Raw genomic sequence first — 25,607 nt, forward strand, 5'->3', positions numbered from 1 at the left:
GTGCTGGAATTACAGGTGTGCACCACCATGCCTCACTTAGCTTTCTGATCTTTAAAGTCACTGAGTTGGTGACTTTAAAGCCACATAAAAGTAATGCATCCTATCTTTCAGCTACATCTTTTTCTTACCACCTTCTTTACATGTAGAAAAGAGATCATTTTAATCTTTCATTTAAAAATATTGATTATAAACCTACTGTGTTCAAGCCTTGGGGATAAATGGACAATATCTTTACTCTGATACAACTTGAGTGATTAAGGCAGAGCTAAGCAGGGCAATTTCACACAAAATACAATAAAGTACATGTTACAAGACTGAGAAAGGCCATAGGATCATACAGGAGAGTGTGACCTTGAAAGAACCAAGGGTGGCTTCCACAAGAAGGTGACATTTAAGCTGAGACTTGCTCAGAAAGTAAGAGTGAACCAAGCAAAGGAAAATATATGTTAATAGTCTTGTTTTTTCCCCTGCCTTTTCCAAGAGAGAGACAGAGAGAGAGCTCCATGATTGGGTCCAAGTTGTGCACAATTCTTAGCTAATAGGTTCCTTTATTAGACGCTGATCTAATATTTAAAGGTGTTTGTACACTATCTTCATCAAGATCACTGTAATGATGTGATTTGTGTTATATTTAAAAGACCAGCATAAAAATTTTGAGATTGTGTCTTGTGTTTGCTTTGAACTTGCCAAACAACTTTGAAGATCAGAAGAACAGTTTGATGACAAAAAAATCAAGTCAGAATATATTTTTAAATTTTGTTCCCCACTTGAAGGCAGTAGGGAAGGGATACAGAGGCTCAGGAAATGGCTAGCTGTGTAGGCAAGACAGTGTGTTGTTTCAGAGTAGAGCTGAATATATAGAGCAAATCCCATTTCCCTCCCTCATTTAGCAAGCATTTGGTTGGCTGAGTTACACAGCTTCCAGCTCTGCTTCAGAAGATTTGTTTATCTTCACAAGGACAATTAAGTGGCAGGAATGTGTAATATAGTGAAGTACTGCCAAAACAAACAGCTCTCTTAAGACATTATGGAGAAGTGGCTATTGTTGCTGGTCCTTCTACAAGAGTCAGAAACCACTTGCTAATAGGTTAATTCCATTTCTCTGCAGACAGGCTGATCTTATTGCAGAAGATGGACCATGTGGTCTCTTGGTTACAGAGACATCCTGGAAGCCAGAATGGACCCACATTTTACAGCATAGCCGAGCAACTGACTCACTCTATAACCTAGGGTTATATTGCTTAACCTCATGGGGTTGTTGTCCATCCAGCTGGAAAATGTAGTAAAATGTGAAGTTGGACTGAGAACTATTTTTGGTGCCACTGAGTTGCTTTCCACAGGATGCAAAAGGAGACTGACAGTCCTAGTTAAAAAAAAAAAAAAAGGCCCATGAACAGTGCTTGCTAAAGGTAAGCCTTGAAAGATGCTAGAAGTGTTTGTTCATCATAGCAAGAATATTCTGTAAAGGACAGGGTCTCCTCTCTGCTGAACTGAGAGCTAAATACCTATGTCCCCATTTGGTTTCAGTCAATAATCATAGTTCTTTGTAAAATGGATCTTGCTTGGATGAAGATCCCCAACTTACTGTCACATGGTGACTCTTGCCAAGCAGGTCAAGAAATCTGCAGTACCTGATGCCTTTCTTGCTTTAGAACTTAGGGTTAGGCCAGCTCTACTAAGTTGAGGGAAATGAAAAGCAAGTGGCTTCTGTGCCTTAAGGAATAAATGGTTCTCATAGAACATATGCTCCTGAATAGGATAGTCAATGGAACAATTGTAACTTAAAAAAAAAACATTTTGGGCCGGGGATTTAGCTCAGTGGTTTTGCCACCTGCTTCGCAAGCGCAAGGACCCGAGTTCAATCCCCAGTACCAAACAAACAAACAAACAAACAAAAACATTTTGGGCTGGGGATTTAGCTCAGTGGTTCCACTGCCTGCCTCGCAAGTGCAAGGTCCCAAGTTCAATCTCTGGTACCAAATAAATAAATAAATAAATAAAATGTCCAGATTCTGGTTTTGAAAAAAAAAGAAAACATTTTGAGCAAAGAAAGGTTTATCATCACTGGAAATTTACAGCTGTTACTGCCTTTGGGATTTTGAAGACCTAAAATATACTCTAGGATCCAGATCCAGGATCTGGAATTGTTAATATTTCAGTGGTGCAGATTGGCCTTTAAAGGTGAGACTTCTGATAAAACCTACAAATATTCATATAGTCATTTAAACCATGCAATGCATTTCCAAAGATCATGAGAAACTGATAATTGTGATTGAATGAACTATTTTAGTCACAAGGTCTGTAATGTTTGCTTTGTGTTTTAAATATCTTTTTTTCTAGCTCAATGAAAAATAGATCGAAGGAGAATTGTTTGGGGAAAATAAACTATGAGACAGAAAACAGAAATAACAAGTGAACATCTATTGTTCATAGATCTACGGATACCAGCTGATACAGTTGAGCATATTTATCTCTTCACATATCACGGATGACAGCTGTCATAACTGTAAAAGTGGCTAAGAAGACTCTCCATAGCCACACGAAGCCTGTCCTCTGCTTAGTGATTCTGGACAGGTGTTTAGGATCTGGCTCAAGTTGGAAGCCCTTGAGTATTTGGTTTTACCATTACTTCCAAAGAATCAATAGAAAAACATTGTTGGCCTCCTAGGGTGAATGAGATTAATGGTATAATACGAATTAAGAGGAAAAATAAGAGTATAAATTCAGAGTAAGTCTAAGAATAAAACTTTAGTAGTAGTATATTGACCTAACTTCTCTGAATGAAGAGATTGGGATAGTACTAGAGGACTTCCTAAGAACACTGAATTCACAGATTAGTAACCACCTGTCATTCACACATTCATTTAGAAAGCATTCACGTATTGCTATCCACTTGCATGGTACTGCCGTAGGCACTGCACAGGATCTGAAGATGAGGTTCGATGTGGCAAACTGAATTATATAGCACTTGAGCATGTACACAAAATATCTATGATGCATGTTAGTATATACATAGAAGTTAATCATTTAGAGCAATATGCTGTGGCCATTTTGAGTTGTAAAAGAGCATGGGAGGGTCATTTACTTAAATGAAATTTAGTAGAGCAGGATAGAAAGACAATGTATTCATGACAAAAAGAATAGCATTAGAGAGCAGAGGGCTGAGGATGAAGGGTATATTGTATAGAGTGTGGGTTCTATAATATGAGTGGGTCCACTTAGGGGAAAGTAGAATATAGATAGATGTGGAAGAAGCCATAAGTGGCCCTGTAGCATTGAACATATCCAGTGCCCAGATCTTGGTTTTTGACTACTACAATTCTCCACTAAAAAAACAAGATCACTTGGAGTATAGCTGATTTCATGGCCAAGGCAGGAAAAGTACAAGATGAGTCTGGAACATCTTCCTGTGCAATAAATTAAGAAAATTCTTAGAGAATAAGGACACAATGGAAGATTTAAGGATGTTCTACTTTCAAATTTGGTATAATTTGACATCAAAATAAATAGTATTTGTAGATTATCTATTAAATAAAATTGTAATCTGTAAAATTGTAATCTGACATGAATGAATGTTCCCATTATAGAATTACATGAAATGTAGAAGGAATAGAAGTTTTAAAATTTATTTTACAAATATTATAATAAGTGATTCAGCAAGAATCTTCAATAGGTACTAAAACTGATAGGCAAGAGTTGATAAGAGACAGTATACACATCTACATAATCTCAAAATATCTTCTAACAAAAATTTTTTGGGGTTGTTTGTGATACTAGAGATTGAACCCAGGGCCTTAACATCAAGCTACATCTCCAGCCCTTTTTTTATTTGTTATTCTGAGACCGGGTCTCACTAAGTCATTTAGATGCCCAGGCTGACAAAATACATATTAATAACAAAGAGAAATGGTATATTTAAAGAGGAAAATCTGGCAGACACCCCATCATTCGTGTAATGCAATTTAACTTTACCAGTGATGAGACAAATTGATACCATGTGCTTGCAGATGAGCTTTACTATGAGGGACCCATCATGACATCTGTGATGCTCCTGAGAAAGTGCTTCAGCCTATTCTCATCATAGGCAAACATTACAGATCCCTAAGACAGATCATCCCTTGGCACTTCAGTATTTTTCTGTGGACATTTCTAGTACTGTATTTACCATATGAACTATAAATACACATTAATTGGGTCTGCTTCCTCCTGGATTGTGCTTCTCAGAGAAAGGAGAGAATATCTTTTTACACTTCTATGTATATGCCTTCACATGCGTGACTCTATAGTCACTTTTATTACACTGTATTTCAGATACTTATTTGCATGGCTTTATCTCTTGCTTTCATAGAAAAACAAACAGTGGCTTCAACAAGAGAGGCATTGATTACCCTACAGAAAAGTCTCGACATAGACAGCTGCAAAGTTGGATCAGCAGCTCAGTGATGTTGGCACTGGTGATCCTCTCAATAACAGGCCTGTCTCGCAATCTCCAGAAGGCTGCCACTGCTCCACATATCATCGTGGTTTCATACAACAAGGCTCCAAGAAGTAAGATGGTATGTCATCTGTTCCTGCCATTTATCATAAGGAAAATTCATTTCCAAATCCCCAGTATGACTTCCAGTCGAGTGTTATTCACATGCTCACTCCAGACACATTAGAGATCACCCCCTCTGGCTGGACACAGTACTGTCTGAACAAAGCAGAGATTCTGTTAACAAGAAAAATGAGGTGGATCTCTGAACAGGCAGCATGTGTGCCTGCCACACTCCTCTACTAGACTGTAAAGTCTCTATTGGCAAAAACTGACTCTTACTCATTTAGCTTTTTCACATCCAGAGTCTAGCGTAACATTCAGCAATAGGTGCTCGATAAATATTTGTCAGATGAATGAAAATGACAAAACAGGGAATATTTTTAAAATAACAAACACAAGAATGTCATGAAGTTCTAGAATTACCTGGATTCTTACCATTGTAGCCTGGCTGCTGATTCTCAATTCCCTTCACTCAATACAATTGGAAGTGTGAAGTCATTAAGGGTTTTTGTGTTTGGGGTGGCTGATCTAGCATGAGTAAGATGGAAAGTGGGATTCTTATAGGCAAAGACATTGGTGGTTCTATAAGAGAACTTTGTACTTTTGTATTTTGAAATATCAACAATCAAACCTGAACACAGAAAGAATTGCACAGGAGGGAGGGCTCTGGGTGCTACACATGAGGAACGGTCCCTGGAGACTCTGCTGTCACATCCAGAGGAGGCAGAGAAACCAGCTCTTCTGGTTTCTAGAAGCAAGAAAACCATTCCCCCAGGCCCACGGTAAATGTCTCCTCACACTGCCTAGGGCAGTTTTGGGTCACATGCCCTTTCCTAATCAGTGACTGGACAGGAAAGCAAGATCCGTATACCAGTTCAGAGTAACCGGGGTGGATGGATGCTGGGAAGAAAATCTGTCTGGCTATTGGTCCAAGAGTTTTTGCCACATAGTAGGTTAAACGGTTTCAAGGCCCAAACTAATTTTACTGATAATGGCAAAAATAGTTATGAAAATATGACATAAGGGCTATTTTGAAGAAAGAACAATCATTAATTAAATATGGGGGGTCAGGTGAGAGAAAGAAATCAGACAGGGTTTTGAGGTTGAATTTCATTTCCAATCTGATCTATAGCAAGAACAGAAAGATGGGGAGCCTCTCACGGACTGACAAAGCTATTCCCAGACTTAAGGTTCAGTTGTGAGTGATAATGAACAAACAAACACAACTCAAAGTAGCCAGCAGAATGCAGGACTCGGAGCATTTTATGATGTGGTAAGGAAGGGATAAGGGGATAAAGTCAGCTAAGAACAACATATGCAATAAATTCCTCATGGGGCTTACAATCACTTCAGCTTCCAGAAGTCTGAAAAAGTGATAAGGACAACAGTTATTCTGCCCTGGAATTTTAATCAATAGGAATAAACTAGTTAGTTAAGAAAACAGCAACTAGAAAAAAAGTGGCCACTAAAGTTTTTGAGAAAAAGAGGAAAAGCTTCAGCTAAGTTGGACACGGTCTTTCAACACATGGAGCAAGATTTTCAAAGTTCAGGAAAAAAAAGAAGGTTGGGAAACCCCCATGAAGACTGACAATTCTACCTGATGCTGTTGACCCAACACTAGGAGGGAGTGGTGGCCATAAGAAGTTAGGTGGTTGTTTAAGATGTGCTGATGACTCCAAATTTTAATAGGGTGTCCATTAAGAGATGGGAGGAATTATCATGACAGCAAACCAAATCTTGGCTATGGAGTCACAGAAAACTGGTAGCAAATCTATGATTGTTAATAGCTGGGTGGCTTTAGACAAGTTGTGTAACTGCAACTAAACTAAAGTCCCCCTCCACCTTGGTTAAGGAGCAACGATAATATATGGAGAGCATGGTAGCATGATGCCTGGCACAAACTAAGTTCTCCATTTGTTTCTGGGATAGAAACAACAAAAAAGTAGTTAGCATAGCTATTTAAAATATTCTTTAATAAAAGAAGAAATAGGAAAAGCCAGTAGCATTTTTCATAATCCCATTGTCCAGATAATCTCCTTGGCATGCTTACAAAATTCAACCAGGAGAGAAAAATCCCAAAGGAAAATCTGAAATCTGTCCCCAATAAGCCTGCTCCAGCTCCTCTCCCCAAACATGATTGGTCATAAAAGTTTCTTAGGATTATTTCCAGAAAAACATTTTTAAAGTTCTATTTTTTTTAAATGCTAAATGATATGCACCAAAAAAAATTAGAGGTCTATCAAATAGAGTGTTGCTGCAATACAGATTTGATGACAGAATCAAAGGCACACACATTTGATTCTCTTCCCTCTCCTTCTCTCATCCCTCTATCCCCTCCCTCTTCCTCCCTCTTGTCTTTTCTCCCTTTCCCCCCATTTTCTCCTTTGTTTTTCTTTTTTTCCTGCCAAATTGGAAGACAGAAGCTCATTGTCTGGTAAAACTGAAAACCCAGTCCGGAGAGGCCTATATCCCTGGAAAAGCTACAAGACAGTGAGCCTGGGCCATGCTAAATTTTATCTCAGGGAAGTGGGAGGAGAAAGGGATGAATTACCAGAAACACTGTTTCATATTGTGTTTAAGGACTTTAGCAATAGGAGATAAAGGATTCCAATTTTCAAAATGTGGCACAATATGGATACCCAACACAATAGTCACTATATTATGAAGTTGAGCAACGTTTTAGAATGGTTATTAAAGATGTGAGTGACTGGCAGGGAGATTTAGAGAGCCAAGTTGAACCAGGATAACCTCATTCTCTTTTCAGACGGGCATTCTAGAACAGAACTAATTATAATATTGTCAACATCATAGATCTGGACTTCACAAGATAGTTGACCATATTCCTTATGATGTTCCTTTCCCACATAGCCTTTGCAACAAAGTGGGCTATGTCTCTGTGCTTTGAATCTGATGTAGTCTCTTTACAAGCAAACCTTTGCCTCATTCACATAAAATGTGATCAAAATATATAATGAATGTTAAAGTTTTTAAAATGCATTATAGTAGAAGACACATTGCCATTAATCTCACTTCAGGTGCTCTTACCCCATCATTCTTGCCACTTTCTGAAGCAGCTCTGGAAATTCTCTCTGGAATTTTGTGTTCCTTGTATTTCTCAGGAAGCCCCATACCCCAGCCAAAGTGGACAGATGAAGGGTGGGCATCTGACAGCAGACTGAAGTTCAAAGATGGCAATGTGGGTATTGTGAGGGGTCTGGCTTCTGGATGCCTGGAGAGATCCATAGGAAGCTGCTCCTCAGAGAAGTACAGTAATGAATGCTGTTGATTGACAGCTGTGTGCTGGACACAGCTCTGGGTATGCACAAGCCCGCAGGAAACAAAGCTGACAAAATGCCTTTGTTATGAAACCCATATTAAGTAAGGGCTAAGAAACAAAGACAAGCAGAAGAGCATGCACCCTGAGGCTGCCTCTGGGATGTCTTAGAAACCTATGGCTCTCTGTTGCCCTCCCTGCCTTGCTAATGCCCCTGTAGTCAGTTTCTGCTACTTAGAATGCCAACAGTCTTAATTACAACCCTACAAGAAACAGACCGACTTGGTTTCCATTCTCACAGCCCCTTGAAAGTAAGGAACCATGGGGCCTTCTTAAGATCAACAGGTGAAATGCTAGTAGAACAGAGGTGAGAAAATCTTTCTCATCATCATTCCCTATATCACTTCTCTAATTTAGGGTCTCTGGGTTTTTAGTTCCCATAATAAGGAAAACCAAGAGAAGCTGTTTCCCCAGATATTCCAGATGGCAGAGCAAAGGTTACATGATAGGCAGCGTTTTATGTTCTCTACTGCATCCAGGTATTATTATTATTATTGAATATTTCTACATTACTGCCTGATAAGCAAGGAAGTAGAGTACATTCTCCACCCTTACTTAGAATAATAAACAAAATCATTCCAAAACAGGGAGAAAAAAAATAATCTTCTTTCCCCCCAGAGCTCAGAGGAGAGAAGCAAGTGAAACAATACAAGACAGAGATGTGACCTGAGATGAGTCCAGGAAGTTTTCAACAGACCGTGTCACAGAGTGGTCAGGTTTCCAGGGGCTTTCAGCAAAGCGAAGGGAGAGCTTCCAGGATGGGGATGGGGATGGGGTATAGGTCCTTGGGAGAGTGTGTGGCCTGTCCCGAAAGGAACCTCTGTTCCTTTGGCTGGCCGTTGCTTTTGGAATGTGCAACTTATTGAGTAGGGGATAGGAAAGAGCTTTTTTAAAAAAAAAAAAAAAAAAAAAACCCTAACCACTTTGCCAAATTTGCTTTTATTTTAATGACTCCTACTGCTAGATGCAGATCTTCCTTCAATTTTCTACTTGCTGATTAATTTCCTGTTGACCCTGAAGGTAATTGAAAACCTTTTGGAAGAAACAGAAACAGTTTTAATGCAAGTGATTCTTGGTAATGGGATGGAGTCACTTAGGATCAGCTTTTGGGGGCCTTCTCTGAGTTCTGGATGATTGGGGGGGGGGTTGACACTTATTAATTTAAAACATGTTTATTTGTGAATGTTTTTACCTTAAAGTCATTCTTTTCCCTCTCCCTGTGTGTCCTGGGAGGACCTGCCTTGTGTTCTCCTGTGTGTATAACAAACTTTGTGGAATTATTTAGTGCTAATAAAGGATTAGTGAACAACTGGGTCATCCATTTAAGACTGAAGATCAGACATGACCATCTTAAAATTTAGTAACCACAGAAAATTCCAGTCATATAACATTATTTTTTTTTTACTTTTTGGGACACATCCATTCAAGGATCTGTTTCAGCCTGTCTCGAGCTGTTAGGTTCTATTCCCCCAAATTCCTAACCATTATGCTATGTAGGGAAATTCAGTTTTCCACATCCAAGGTTCAACTAGCCTTTGGCTGACTTTACACAACCCTCTGCTCATTTGCTTGCATAAATAGAAAGCCAAGAGCACAGAAAGGGGCATGACAGTTAAGGTTACACTATTCCTTTGTCCTGGTCTCTTTTGCAAGGAAGATGACCTTGCTGGGCCAGGGCTTCCACATGTCTGCTTTGTCTGGTGCTTCTATTCTAGTCTGAAATTAGTTCCTTGATTTAACAACAAATCCATGGCCTAGCAGCACCAGCCCACTTACATGTGATATTTCTTCTAGGTGCTGGTGGGCAGCAGAACTGTATAACATCAGAGCTAGGAGGGGGCCAAGGAAAATTTTCTGCTTGGTGATGAATAAAATCCAGATCAGCCTCATGTCAGCCTGGGGGGTGGGTAGCTCAGGTCTCCTAGGTTCTCATTCCTAACCACAGTGCTATGACCTTGGACAAATTACTTAACTTCTCTATGTTATTATTACTTCTGAGGCTAATCGTAGAACCTGTCTCATCAGGCTGATGGAATAAGTGAACTAATGCATGCAAAGTACTTGGAACAGTACATAGTACGTGCTCAATCTTATTATGAGTCTCACAGCCAGTTATGTTAAAAAGCAGATGGAGAACCCAAGACTTTTGGCTTTTTGTTCCCCGTGCCTCTTACTCTGCCAAATACAAAGGATAATACCCAGGTAAACCCATGAGGAGCTGTGATCTGCTTAGGCAAACAAAACAAATATATGAGAAACAATCTGGAGCAAGCATTAAGGAGCAGGTGAAGGGACAAAGCAGTGTTTCTCAAGCTTGGCTATACATTAGCAGAAGCTGGAGAATTTCTCAGACTCTGATGCCTAGGTCACACCCTAGACTAATTACATGCAAATCACTAGGGGTGGAGCTCAAATGCCAGTACATGCTCAGTCTCCCCAGATCATTCCAGTATCAGCCAAGGAGAAAAATCACTGGCTGGTACAGTCTTAATGGGTAATTTCAGTTCAAAAAGGTACAGCAGTCTGCACCTGACAGTTATAGGCACTTAAGAAAACCAAAGCTTAAATGATTAAAATGAATAATTAGTAATTTGAAATAGGAAGAAAAGGTCCAAAGGGGTAGGGAAAGTGGGAGGGGAAGGGGAAAGGAAAGAAGGGAAAGGAAAAATTATGAGAAAAGGAAAAAATGGAAACAAAGTTTATGTAAATAGGGAAGGATGGAGGGAGTGAAGGGAGGGCAGGGGAACGGGACAAAAATAAGAGCCAAGATACATCATGTACAGGTACAAGCACCCAATGATAAATGTAAATGAAATGTATACCTAAAATTACCAATAAAAGAATTTAAGCAAAAAAACCCCAAAACAAACAAAGCTTGACCAAATCCCATGACTCATCTAATCTATATTTTTTAAAGTTATCATTGATTAAGTGTTCATTATATGTCATGCTCAACACTTCTTATGCATTACCTCATTGATCCAACATAATACTCATATTAATCAATACTATGAGTCCCATTTTATAGGTGCAAAAACTAACTCTGGAGAAATGAAGTCATTGGGCCAAGGTAAAGGTAACCCAGTCAACATGTGTTAGATCTGGAACTCAATACAGGCCTTCTAACCCTGCGCCCAAGGAACCAGATTTGGCACCATCTCACTGCTCTGCTCCCCGAGTATCCTTTCTCTGAAATATGCTTTTCTCCACCCACAATTCAAGGGCAAAAAATTCCTGGGTAAGAGTGACTTAAACAAGAAAGATTATTTCTCTCTCCTGTTCAAGAGGTCTGGGAATAGCCCAGGCAAATCACAGGGGGCAGGGAGCTTCTAGATCTTTATTCTGCTCTGCCATATACAATCTCTATTTCCTGTGAAACTTTATCATTCAAATGGCTGCTGGAGCTGCAGTCATTACGTTTGCCTTCTACTCCATAGGAAGGAAAAAGGAGATAAGAAAACACCTATTTCTCCACTTAAGAACATACTATGGAAGTTTCACACACACACACACACACACACACACACACACACACTCTTCTGCTAACATCCTATACCCCAGAAGCAATCATATAGCCACAACTAGGGCAAGAGGGGCTGGGAAGTATAGTTTTTATTTATAGCTAAATAAAAATCAAGATAAAAATTGAGGCACAGGTGTGGTGGATGTGAAGATGCACCATCTAGCTTCCACCAGAAAGAAGGACTCTTTGCTCCCAATGTCGGGGTGTAGACAGCCTTCAGAGCTGCAGAAAACTACTTGCCCCAGGAATTGTCCTTCTGGTTACTGACAGAGGAGGGGTACTCAGGACCTAAGCTCCAGAACTCCTCTTGGGGTTGGCTGGGTTTGCTACAGGATAACTCCAAAGTTCTACTTCTCCTTTGTCCCAGTTCTGTGTTGGCTCTCTCCTTTCACAGATGTTGACCCCAAGGACACTACCTGTTTGACATCTGTGCCCTAAACTCTGCTTCTCAGGAAGTCCCTGAGAATAACAAGAAGGCTGAGGACTTAGTGACAACTGTAGGGAGTGAAGAGGGAAGAGAATGAATTAGGAAATAAGGGAGTGCTTAAGGAACACCATATTAGTCAGGACTCTCTGGAGAAGCAGTGTGTTGCAGTGAGAAGCAGTGTTATTTATGGTGTGTTGTGGCTGGAGGAAGGCACTCAAATTTTCAGTATGGGCTGCAGGTCCAAGACACAGCTCATGGTATAGATGAAGTCTGAAGGAAGTCTGCTGAGGAATCTCCTGTTGCTTGTGGAGCCCTGTCATTTTGTTCCAGTCTTTTTGTTCCATTTTAGCCCTCAACTTCCATTGTCTGCAGCCTATCCTCATTATAGAGGACAATTTTCTTGCTTTTCATCACTTTTAATGTTAATCTCATCTGGAAGTACCTTCCAAGTTGACAAACAGAATAACGACCACAGGTACCCTCCTAAGATCCAAGCAGTGCCATGTGCAACCTCTGCAAATCACATGTCCAGAAACACACATAACATATGCTCAAACACACATGTGTATGCACACAGGTCCAGGCGGTGGGTGTTTGCACCTAAGGTGGTATAAGAACACAGGAAATGACTTCATTTCATCATCCCCTCTCATGTCTTGTGAAGCTGGCACAGAATCCTTGGGCAAGAAGCCCTTTCAAGGACTACATATGAAATTCAGGAGGGCTGAGAGAGTTTGGGATCCAAAACAAAATAAGAAAGTGTTTACTTTCATCAGGACAGGACATGGCAGCAGCTGTTCATTGGATTCCTGGGCCATCAAGTATATATGTGCAAATAATAACCCTAATGGAAAATATCATTCTTCCCTCCTTTCCATGTTCAGTGAAAGAAACCACCAGCCAGGCTTCATGGCAGAGGCATCTGCCCACCAAACACATCCTCCCAGCTAGGGGCCTGGGCTAGCTCCTATCAACTTTCTTTACCAACATCTTCCATTCTCCAACTATCCTTACAGTACTTGTCCTCTTAAAACTCTTTCTTAGACAGATCTAAATTAGATGCATATTCCAGTTATTTTTGCCTTTTCTGTTAGATTACTGGCAACTTAACTTCAAGGATGATATGTCTACTCTTTAATATGTACTTATCAAGGCCAATGGCTCTGTGTCCACATGGATCCCCAAAGGTCAAAGCCAAGACTGTATCATTAAAAAATTCAGATTATACCAGAAAGCATGTGGGTAATGTCCTTGCCCCCCCAAATACATGTATGCATTTTGTTTCATATCTTTCTTTTTAGTGCATATTGGTTATACAAATTAATGAGTTTCACTTTGGCAGATTCATATATCCAGAAAACATATTTTGATCATTTGCATGCCCCATAGCCTCCACCAACTTATCCTTTCCTTAGTTTTACATTTTGGGGTGCAGGTTCAATGCATATAATGTGTTTTGATCATATTCATCCCCCATTACCCACCCTTACATAATATATATGTGTGTGTGTGTGTATATATATATATGTATGTATATGTATATATATATATATATGTCTGTGTGTGTGTGTGTGTGTGTGTGTGTGTGTGTATATGTATATGCTACAAATGACAGTAAGAGATTTGGGGGGAAAATCAATTATTTGTCTTTCATTTCCTTGTGAGAATATATTTAAACTGTAATAAAAGAAAATGAGAAGACTTGGAAAGTAGTTGAGAGCTGAGTGAGCTTTCAGTGATAAAAAGGCTTAGTCCTCCTGGGAAGCAAAGACTCAGAAAAATAACCTGACTTGTCCATTCCCTGGCAGCTAGTTAGTTGCGGAGCTGGGTTTGAACACAAGTCTTGACTCCTATGACACATTGTAAACATGACTCAACTTTTCTTGGCGTATTACATCCACTCAGTAAAGCCATCATTTTCGTAAAAACAATATCACATGCATATGGGACTTTCCAGTATTTGCTGATAGATTGGCAGAGGGTACTCAGATTATCACCGAAACCTAGTTCTTCTTCTTATCACATCACATGCACAATGGAGTCATCTGTGCCCTTGCCAGGCACACAGCAGGGAAGAGGATTCTGCTGATGCTTCCAGGTTCCTCAGGGCCAGTCAAAATTGCCCCAACCTTTAGGGATTTGCAATTCTGGAAGTTGTATTGAATTACACAACAGTCATTCCTTCCCCTCCTCTGTCCCCCATGAAAATGAAATAAAGCACATCAAAATGACTTTGAAAAGAATTTCAGTATACTTTCTTGAGACAAATAGAGCTATGCTTCTGGTATTACCAACCAACAAAGGGCTTCACCGCCCCTCCTTCCAAGAACATGAATGATACATGAGAATTTTCAGGAATTGCTAGAAGTAGGACACTCATTCTTCCCAGATTTCCTGGAAGAATACTGACTTCTCTCTGACAAATAAGTTCATTAAACATGTAATGAAAATTGGATTTGATTTTTAAACCTCTGAAAATGTTTCTTACTCATCAAATCACTCATGTCAAAAAATAATCCTGTGTTGGATCTTGTGTCTGGCTGGTGTGGGTGGCCCTGCTGGGACTGTCACCTGGTGTAAAGCATGACCCGGGAAAGGAAAAGGCAGCCTGATGATCCCACACTGGCCAGCCTTGGGGTCCCTCAGCCTAGCCCACTCCCCTGGTCACAGATGGCAGGTGTCTACAAATCTACACTCAACTCCAGCAGAAGCAGGGAAGAGGGCAGGCTTTCTCCTCACAAAGCACATTTTATCGCACCTTTGCTGAAGATGAATGTGACTCATTTTCCCCTCCAGGCCTTCTGAGATGCTCTACTATAGGCTGCAGATTCAATTGAGTCATGAACTGAGTCAGTTATACTCACTCAACCTATTTAATAGCCATGACGCATCACAAAAGCAGCTGGACTTCAGACTGCAGCAGCAGCAGAACAGGCTTCACCGCCCTTCCCTGGCCCTTCTCCTCTCACTCCCAGCCCTCCAGCCAGCATCTCCTTCATTCATCCCTTCTTTCCACCTTTCCATCTCCCTGAATTTCCAATCTGGTCAAATATGAGTTTAAATGTACAGCATTATTGACTATCTTTGTGGTTAGTTCACTACTCCAAATATCCGTAGCCAGATCACTCTGCGCTCCCTTTCTTCTGTCACATTCCACTTTATTTCCTGTAAGCTGTGACCCTTTCTTGGGTACATTAATTAATATAATGTGTTTTTATCAGAACTGTAAGAACGTGATATGGGTATGACTCGAGCTTCTGCTGTTTAAACAGTATTCAGTATATTCAAATGAGGCAGATGAGTTTTCCTGGATGCTTACTGTATGAATTTACGATTTTCTCTAACCATTCTGGGAAAGAGAGAGGAAAAAAAGCCCCACACATTAGCACTACTTATTCTTAATGGAGTTTTGTCATATCACTAAAACTCTTGCAGTGAAGACATATGGAATGCAATATGTCTAGATGTTTCCATAACTGTCTTCAGTTAGGAATAAAGCAGATTTCCTTCATGATGCTGTTTTAAGATTAAAGTTAGCATTGCCCTTAGAAATTATTTCCTACCATTCTGCTTGATAGAAGAATGGTTTTACAATATGTACTATATCTATACAAGTGATTTTACGATCTGTACCAGCATGAGCTGTGTTAAGTAAACTATGTAAATTTATGTGGACCAGGGCCTAAATTAATTTGAGTTGAAATAAATCAAACTCCAGCTAGACCATGATTTAATTAAAATTGAAAATATGACTCATGGTACTTAAGTTTACTGATGTTTACTGCAAAGAACGCATCATTGCTGTGACAGAGATAAATGTATGAAGGGCCGGTAAATTCCTCAAGGCTGAAATAGATCATTGAGATGGACATAACCTCACAGAAATTCCTACAATTGCTCGAACAAATGTCTTTGTTTGCAAAGAAGTAAACACATTGTAGACACAAAAATGCACAGATGTATATTTTTATTCTCCCTGTACTTTGGGGGTTTTGTGCTTCTCCTTGTCTTCTTGTGAGTATCTACCTCTGTGTGTGTGTGTGTGTGTGTGTGTGTTTGGCAATTTTTTTTCAAACTTTATCCTCCTTCCCATTTTGATATATATATATTATATATCATATATTATATATTATATATCAAATATATATTTCTTTTGTAAAGTATTTTCTTCTTGGAGTGTGCTCTCTGCCCTGAGATGTTAGTGGCATTCTCTTCTGTCTCTGGCCCTGTGCTCATTTGGATGTTGAGAAGTCTCCATCCTGGAACATATGTAGGTGACCTTTCTTCTGCCTGAGGCTCCCTTTTAGTCCTATGTCCTCAACAAAGACAAAAGTCCACCATCAGGGCTGTCTTCAGACATGAAGTAGATTTCAGGGGAAGGTGGGAAGAGGGAAGAATGTGTCTGAACCCAAACCAGGACACGTAAGCAGACAAACACGTGAGTGCTTACAGATGCACCAGATAACATTTGAATCCAGGATTATCCTGGACACACAGACTTGGCACTCACAGGCTGGCATCTGACTCCAAGGTTCCAAAGAGAAGAGGAAGCCGGTATCCTGCCCAAACACCAAGCAAGGGAAGCAGTTCTCTCTTTCCTACCTGCCTCTTCCTTATCCAGCCATCCAGCCCTGCCAGGACAGGCTCTTTCCTGGAGCTCTCCGAACAGTGCTATTTTGCAATGGGTTTATCCTCCAACTTTTCCAATTAAACCTTTCCCATTACATCTACATTTTAAGGAGAGTCTTTAAAGCTTTAACACAAGTCACTAATTTGGGAACTCTAGGCCTCTGGAAGGGTGGGAAGGGGATTCTTTTAAATCAGTAAGTCCCCGGGCTACTCACTCAGGACCCCCTCCTGCTCTTCAAGAGCTTTCCTATCAATAAATATCTTTTTACTTTTTTAAAAAGAATCAGTAAGTTCCCTGGTGTTCTCCAAGCCACATGGATGCCTGGACCCTGTGCCACTCATTGCTCCAAGCAGACCTTCTGTTCCTCCACACCACTGGCTTGGAATTGCAGGGAGGATGAAGGGTGTCTCATTGGGAGACTTCAAGGGAGGTGGTACAAACCTTCAAATTCCTTTCCTTCTTGGGCTTTCCTCCCCAAATTCTGAACATATCCTGGAAAGACTCAGACAAAGCAAAATACAAGATTTAGGATCAACTTTAAGATCCCCAGAATTTTTCTCAAGAATAACCAAAGCACAGGGCCAAGAACCCCCTTCACTCCCAGCAGTGATCAAAGGACAGACACCAAAAGCAAATGGATCTCACCTCCTGCCCACTGATCTTGTGATTTCCACTCTGGAAGGGAACAGCAAGAGCTGAAGTCTTCTTCCTTCTCATTCCTATCCTCCCACAGACTGCGGCCACCAGGGGAGCAGATGGACCTGTGCATTTGCCTGTGGCGCCACCTAGCAAACCCAGAGTGTACTTAGGAAAAATAGAGGGCAGGTTTGAAGGGTTTGTTTTGCTACCACACCAGAAAAGGGAGTTTCCATTTCATCCACAGGGTTCTGGGAAATGGAATTTGTATAAAACCTTTCTTGCTCATGATGGAAAACATTTATTTGAAACTAATGAGAGAATTTGGCCCAAAGGCAATAATAATGAAAACTTACAAGGAAGAGCATTTAGTTCTCTAAACTTACTTTTCCCCCCAGTAACAGCTGTGACTGTGTAGTTTTTGCTTCAAAAAGAACTTGGTTCTACCTTAAGTTAGTTTGAAACTGACAAAGAGCAGCCATCTCTCTCTCTCTCTCTCTCTCTCTCTCTCTCTCATCTTTTCCTTTATTTTTTTCTTCTGTCTCAGGTCAGATTTATCTCTGGATGATGTCTTACATCCCAAAAGGAACAGAGAATTACTAAGTATAAAAGTCTAGTGACACACTTAGATGGTTGAGTCAGGGACATTCTGATGATTGTATGATATTGCTACATTGCCCATTTTGAGATATGACTTCTCCAGCTCCACAAATCCAGCCTGGAGATGCTCAGCATGCTGACTGCCCCTACAGCACATCCTACACATACTTGGAGGCCCTGCCTAGAGAGCTAGAGACCCTGTCTGTATGGAGTATAGAGATTTCCAGAGACAGCAGACCCAAGTCTACTGTAATCTTCCAGGCAAAAGCTGTTCTGATGGCCACATGGAGAAGAGGCAGTCTTTGCCTTTGAAGAGCTTTGGAGAATTTCAAGGCTGTGGACAGGGGCTCTAAAGCCCGATGTCTAGTGTAAGGCTTGCTTCCCTGTTATTCAAGCACTTGGGAATACAATGAGGAGAATTCTAATACTTACCTTATAATGTTTTTGAGAACATTAAATGAAATTAAACATACAAAGTGTTTAGAATAAGGTCTGGCACATGGCAGGCACACAATAAATGTTCACTGTATTTTCATCATCCTTGAATTTAAAAGGACAAACCCAAATTCCTTTTTTCCTAATAAGTCATTGGTTTTGGTCCCACCTGAAGCACTCTTAGTTAATTAGTGTAGCAAATTGTGTCTGTGTGGTACCCCCTCAATGGCAGTTGATTTTGCTATGTCCATATTGGCAGTAAAAATGGAAGCAGGTATACAGCTTTTAAAAATTATTTTTGGAGAGAGCATACAAAACAGTTTGAAGACCACTGCTCTGGATGCCCATTTAATGAAACTTACTGATTGGCAATCAAGTCTAGCTGACTGAGGTTACTTCTTTTCACTCACCATTACAATCATTCTCAAAACCCTAACACCAGCTCTGGTTGATTCAGTAAACTTTCCTGACTGATCTTATGGCAATAAGCCTTTGTCAATTTTTCATTTATTAGATTTTAAATTTCTTGAGTGAAAGATCCTACCTGTTACTCAATTTCCCCCAAGCAACTAGAAACACTTATGCAATTCTGAATTAACACTGAGTATGAAAAGTGATGCTTTTTGTGAATCATACTAATACAATCAAGAGTCAGCTAGTAATTAGTCAATTGAATTGAAACTATAGTCAAATGAAAAGCCGTCACCATATTTGGAGTATCTATTAAGAGTCAGACTTTGGGACAAGTCAGTGTGGACCAGAGCAGGGGGCTGCAGGCAGGTCCAGCCAGGGACCATGCCACCCCTGGCCACTTGGGCCCACAGGCCCCAGCCAAAGACCCACCTGGAAAACAGCTGCACAAGCAATAGGCAGAGGCCCAAGAAAATACCATTGGTAAGTACATGCAGGCCCTAGCCAAAAGCTGCCCAGACACCAGTGACTGGGATGCAAACTTGGGCCCCAGTCATAACCCCACCCAGATATCAGGACAGTGCAGGGATCCAGAATGCCACCACCATGAACCCAGGAATTGATGCAGTGGTGAGCAGCAGAGAAAAGACAACTTGGTGGCTTGCTGAGAGTTGAAGATCACTGGATGAGCAAAAAGTTGCCTCAAAAAAAGTGTAAGGCTGCATCTGTTGAATTGAGAAGACATGTAAAAACTTTCAAAACCAGACTTCCAGATCACCTAAGGCAACCCTAAAGGCCAAATAGATGGAACAATATGATACTCAACCACCTGGACTCCCTGAACTGGCAATGAAAGAAGATCTCAAAAAAATGAAATCAGAAATAATTTCTCAGAAATTGTGTTCATAGTGCAAGACATGATTAATAAATCTAGAGCAGACACAGATAAAAGAAAATAGAGGAGCTGAGGAACTTGATGGAATCCCAACATAGGAAACAAATGGAATCCATAAAACAGATGTAAGCACATTTCCAGATTAAAAACTCCATTGAAAGTTTATGCAACAGAATGAGCCAATGTGAGGACAGAATTTCAGATATAGAAGACAGGATTGCAATTAGTGACCAGGAAAAGGAAAATTTCTTAAAAATAGTAAGAGACCATGAGAAATCAATCCAGCAGCTGCTAGACAATGCAAAGAAGAATAACATAAGACTGATTTGCAGTCAATGAAGAAACAGGGGAAGAGTGTAAATGACATTAAAAACATGTTCACAAAAGTAATGGCAGAAAACTTCTCAAGCAGGGGAAAAGAACTTAACATACAGATAAGTGAGGCAAAAAGGACTCCAACTAGCCAAGATAAAAAAAAAAAATTCTACACCTAGGCATATAATAATTAAAATTCCAGAAACTGAACAGAAGAACAAAATTCTGCAAGCAGTTAGAGAAAAGAAACAAATCACATACAAAGGAAAGCCCATCAGAATCACAGTAGACTTCTCAATGCAAATTCTCAAGGCAAGAAGAGCTTGGAGTGATGTATTCCAAGCCCTAAAGAAAAATAGCCTCCAACCCAGATTGATGTACCCTGCAAAACTATCTTTCAAAAATGATGGAGAAATAAGATACTTTCATGACAAAGAGCACCTTAGGAACTTCATGAATACCAAACCAGCACTCCATATGATTCTAAACAATATCCTAGGAAAAGACAATGAGGATCACAACCCTAGGAAGCCCAGCAGAATGAATCCATCTGGCATGACAAGAAATTAAATGCAGAGGGGGAGAATCCAACAAAAAGAACAAGTCATGAAAAGATAAGTCAATACATATCAGTTATAACCATCAATGTTAACAACCTTAATTCAACAGTAAAAAAATAGACTGATAGAATGGGTCAAGAAGCAAGATCCAACAACATGCTGCATATAAGAAACACATGTAATTCAAACAGAAACCAATAGTCTGAAAGTTAAAGGGTGAAAAACAATATTCCATGCAACAGAAAACCAAAAAAAGGGCAGGAGTAGCCATTCTCTTTGCAGACCAAGTGGATTTCAAACCAACGCTGATTAAGAAGGGCAAAGAAAGACACTACATCCTTGTAAAGGGAACAATTCAAGAGGAAGAGATGACAATCATAAATACATATGCACCAAGTACTAGTTAACCCAACTATATAAAACAAATACTAATGGACATGAAAAATCAAATAAGCACTAACACAATAGTAGTGGAGGACCTCAATAACCTACTCTCACAAATAGATTAACTAGACAGAAAATAAACAATGAAATACTAGAACTCAAATTCTTGAACAAATGAATGTAACAGATATTTACACAGTGTTCCACCCACAAAAGCAGAATACACATCCATTTTGGCTGCACATGGGTCTTTCTCCAAAGGAGACCACATACTTGATTATAGAAAATGTTTAAGTTAGTGCAAAGGAATTGAAGTTATCCCCTGTATATTATCATGAAATTGGAGATCAATAGAAAAAGAAACCACAAGAATTTAATAAACACATGGAAACTGAACAGCACACTTATGAATAACCAATGGGGCACAGAGCAAATTAAAGAAGAAATCAGACAGTTTCTACAATTAAATGACAATGTCAATACAACATATCAGAATCTACGGGACACAATGAAAGCAGTCTTAAAAGGGAAATTCATAGCAGTAAATTCTCATATTAGGAAAACAGAGTGAGCTCAAATAAACAACTTGATGCAGAATATCAGACTTCTAGAAAAAGAAGAGCAGAACAAAGGTCACACAAAGGAGGAAATTATAAAGATCAGAGCAAAACTCAATGCAACGGTGACTAAGAGAATGATACAAAAAAATTATAAAGCTAAGAGTTTGTTCTTTGAAAGAATAAACAAAATGGACAAACTCTTAGGCAACCTTATCAAAAAAAGGAAAGAAAAGACTCAAATCCATGCAATTAGGAATGAAAAGGGTGGAATTAAAACTGACCCAACAGGGATTTAGCTCAGTGGTTCTGTTGCCAGCCTCGCAAGCACAAGGATCTGAGTTCGATCCCCAGTACCTAAAAACAAAACAAAACAAAACTTGAGCTGCTCATGTAATGGTTCAAGATCCCAATGATGTATGTAAATGTATTTTATACCTAAAATGTACCAATAAACTTAATGGGGAAAAAAACCAAAACCGACCCAGTAGAAATCCAGAGGATCATCAATACTGACTTTGAGAACCTATACGCCAATAAGATGTAAAACACAGAAGAAATAGACAAATTCCTAGATATGTATGAACTACCAAAGTCGAACAAAAAAGACCTAAAAATTCTAAACTACCCAATATCAATCAATGAAATTGAAAATGTAATTAAAAACTTACAAACCAATAAAAGCCCAGGCCCAGATGGCTTCTCTGCTGAATTCTACAAGACATTTAGAGAAGAACTATTCCCACTACTGTTTAAAATTTTCAATGAAATTAAAAGAGAAGCAATATTCTCAAATTCATTCCTGGAAGCAAGCATCACCTTGATCTCCAAAGCAGAGAAAGGCCCAAAGAAAAAAGACAACTATAGGCCAATCTCACTAATGAACATAGATGTAAAAATCCTTAACAAGATACTGGCAAATAGAATGCAGATCATCAAGAAGATCATACACCCTGACCAACTGGGGCTCATCCCAGGGATGCAGGGATGATTCTACATACACAAATCAATAAATGTAATACACTATATTAATAGAGCCAAGGACAAAAACCATATGATCATTTCAATAGATGCAGAGAAAACATTTGACAAAATCCAACATGCATTTATGATAAAAAAAAAACCTACAAAAAAATTGGAATAGATAGTCTCTACCTCAACCTGATAAAAGCCATCTATGAAAAACCAACAGCCAATATCATGCTAAATGGTCAAAACCTGAAATCCTCCACACTAAACTCAGGAGCAAAACAAGGTTGTCCACTATCACTATTCCTGTTCAAAATAGTTTTGGAAACATTAGCCACAGCAATAAGAGAAAGAAATAAAAGGAATAAAGATCGGAAATGAAGAAATCACATTGTCATTATTTGCAGATGACATGATGATACTCTATATAGATGTCAAAAACTCCACCAAAAGTATTCTAGACTTAATAACCAAATTGACTTGAGTAGTTGGCCACAAGGTCAACACATAATTATCAATAGCATTCCTGTAAACAAACAACAGACTCAATGAAAAAGGAACTGACGAAATAACTCCCTTCACAATACCAATTTTTTAAAAAAAGAAATACATAGGAATCAACCTAACAAAAGAAATCAAAGACCTCTACTCTGAAAACTATAGCACTAGAAAGAGATCAAAGAGAATATCAGAAAATGGAAAGACATCCCTCACTCCTGGGTAGGAAGAATCAACATAGTGAAAATGGCCATGCTTCCAAAACTGCTATATAGATTCGATGCAATCCCAGTTGAAATCCCAGCAGCATACTTCACAGACCTTGAGAAAACAATCCAAAAATTCATTTGGAACAAGAAGAGACCTAGAAGAGCAAAAGCAATTCTAAGCAACAAGGCAGGGTAGGGGGTATCACAATCCCTGACTTGAAACTATACTACAAAGCTACTTTAATAAAAATAGCTTGTACTGGCAAAGAAACAGATCCAAACATCAGTAAAACTGATTAGAAGATACAGAAACAACTCCGGACACACTCAGCCACCTTGTCTTCAACAAAGGAGCCAAACACTCTCACTGGAGGAAAGATAGCCTCTTTAATATATGGTGGTGGAAAACTTGGGTTTCAACTTACAAAAGATTAAAACTAGAGCTATATCTCTCATCATGCACTAAACTAAAATTGAAATGGGTTAAAGGTCTAAATATTAAATCAGAAACAGTAAACAGGCTGCAAGAAAGGTTAGGTAGAACTCTTGAAGACATTGGCGAAAAGATTCCATAAACCAAACCTCAGTTGCATGTGAACTAGCACAAAGAATCAATAAGTGGAATCTCTTCTTATTAAAAAGCTTCTGCATAGAAAGAGAAACCAAAAAACGGTATGAAGAGACAACCCACAATGTGGAAAAAATTTTTTACCACCTCTTCCTCAGACAAAGGTCTAATATCTAGAATCTATAAAGAACTTAAAAAAATCAGACCTCCCAAATTTAAAGACCCAATCCAAAAGTGGGCATCTGAAATGAACAGACATTTCTCAGGCAAAGAAGTAGAAATAGCAAATAAACATGTGGGAAGATGTTCAGCATCACTGGTAATTCAAGAAATGCAAATGAAAACAACACTGACCTCACCTCAGAAAGAATGGCTGCTATCATGAAATCAACCAATAACAAATGCTGGTGGGGCTGTGGGGAAAGAGGAATCCTTCTCCACTGTTGGTGGGAGTGTAGACTGGTGCAACTACTGTGGAAATCAGTATGGAGATACCTCAAAAAACTAGGACTGGAAGTCCCATTTGACCCCGCTATTCCACTGCTGGGGATCTTCCCCAAAGAATTAAAAGAATCATACCACAGTGATATATGTGTACCCACCTTCATAGCAGCACAGTTTGTAATACCTAAAACTTGGAAATAGTCCAGTTGCCCACCAACTGAAGACTAGATAATGAAAATATGTTTTTTTTTAATAAAATGGAGTACTACTCAGCCATAAAGAATGAGAAATTAGAGACATTTGTAGCTAAATGGATGCACATTGAGGTCATACTCTTATGTGAAATAAATAGGACACAAGTGTAAATACTGAATAGTTCCTCTTGTGTGAGAAACTGAAAGTGTAAATAAGGACCAAAATGTATAATTGATAAAGTGAAACAGGGAAGAAAATGTGCAAAGGGGAAGGGGAAGTAGTAGGAATAGGGGAAAGGAAAGAAAGAAATGGAATTAACATGAGAAAATGAAAAAATGGAAACAAAATCTTTGTAAATAGAGAGCGTGAAGGGGTTGAAGGGAGGGCAAGGGAATGGGGAAAAAAATAAGAATCAAGATATATTATGTAGCCAGGGATTTAGCTCAGTGCCATGGCACCTGCCTTGCAAGCATAAGATCCTGAGTTCAATCCCTGCTACAAAAAAAAAAAAAAAAAGATGTATTATGTAAAGGTACAATGATGAATGTCTTTATATTATATACCTAAAATGTACCAGTAACATTAGTTTTTTTTAAAAAAAGAGTCAGCCTCTGATCATTGTCCTTGATTCTGATCCATTATTATCTTTGATCAGTGGATAATTACAACAAAACATTAGGAATACCCCTTTTCTTAAAAAGTGTCAAACTGATTGATGCCTTTTCCCACAAGGCAAATGCCTGAAGAATTTACCAGAAAGCCTTTGACATAGTGAATAATGCCAGCAGAGCTGCACTTTATCCTGCAAAGACATATGACACATATCAGTGTGCAAGACTCTTGACATCAGAGCCAAAGTGCAAGAGTTTCTGGAGCTTCCTTGACCAAGACAAATGACACTGTGCTCACACAATGGCCGCGGAAAAATGGCCTGACAAGCTTCATACGTCTAGTGTCTGCAGGCTTCATGTGACATTTTTATTTAGATCTAACTAAACTGTAAAACACTATGAATATTTTTTCCTTAAATTCTTTTACTGGTACATTTTAGGCATACAATATGTTTACATTTATCATTGGGTGCTTGTACCGGTACATGATGTATCTTGGTTTTTATCTTTTTCCCCATTACCTGTGCACCCTTCACCCCCTCCATCCTTCCCTACTTACGAAGACTTTGTTTCCATTTTTTTCCTCATAATTTTTCCTTTCCCTTCTTTCCTTTCCCCTTCCCCTACCATCACCCCTACTCCTTTGGACCTTTTCCTATTTCAAAGTATCAATTATTCGTTATTAATCCCTTTAATCCTTATTTACACTTTCAGTTTCTCACACTAGAGAAGCTATTCAGCATTTACACATGTGTGTCCTATTTATTTCACTTAAGAGTATGGCTTCAATATGCATCCATTTGGCTATAAATGACTAGTTTTTCATTCTTTATGGCTAAGGCATATTCTATTTTATATATATAAAAAAA

At 39.2% G+C, this 25,607-nt stretch overlaps 2 long non-coding RNA genes across 2 annotated transcripts in view; both read right to left on the bottom strand.

The window, feature by feature from the left end:
• The window catches only part of LOC110350103 (uncharacterized), a 181,580-nt gene that overhangs the window by 87,448 nt on the left and 68,525 nt on the right, over window positions 1-25,607 (bottom strand). The gene's annotated exons all lie outside the window — the stretch shown is intronic.
• Window positions 1-25,607, bottom strand: part of LOC147824518 (uncharacterized) — a 119,754-nt gene that overhangs the window by 27,792 nt on the left and 66,355 nt on the right. The window contains exon 2 of the long non-coding RNA XR_015442247.1: window positions 1-25,607. This exon is cut by the window's left edge and continues 27,792 nt beyond it; it is cut by the window's right edge and continues 10,497 nt beyond it. This is a non-coding gene — a long non-coding RNA (uncharacterized LOC147824518).

This window comes from Heterocephalus glaber, unplaced genomic scaffold (genome assembly GCF_053883595.1).
Source record: "Heterocephalus glaber isolate CG9 unplaced genomic scaffold, H.glaber_assembly_v1.0 deba00001538, whole genome shotgun sequence".
In the NCBI taxonomy this organism is placed as follows: Eukaryota; Metazoa; Chordata; class Mammalia; order Rodentia; family Bathyergidae; genus Heterocephalus; species Heterocephalus glaber.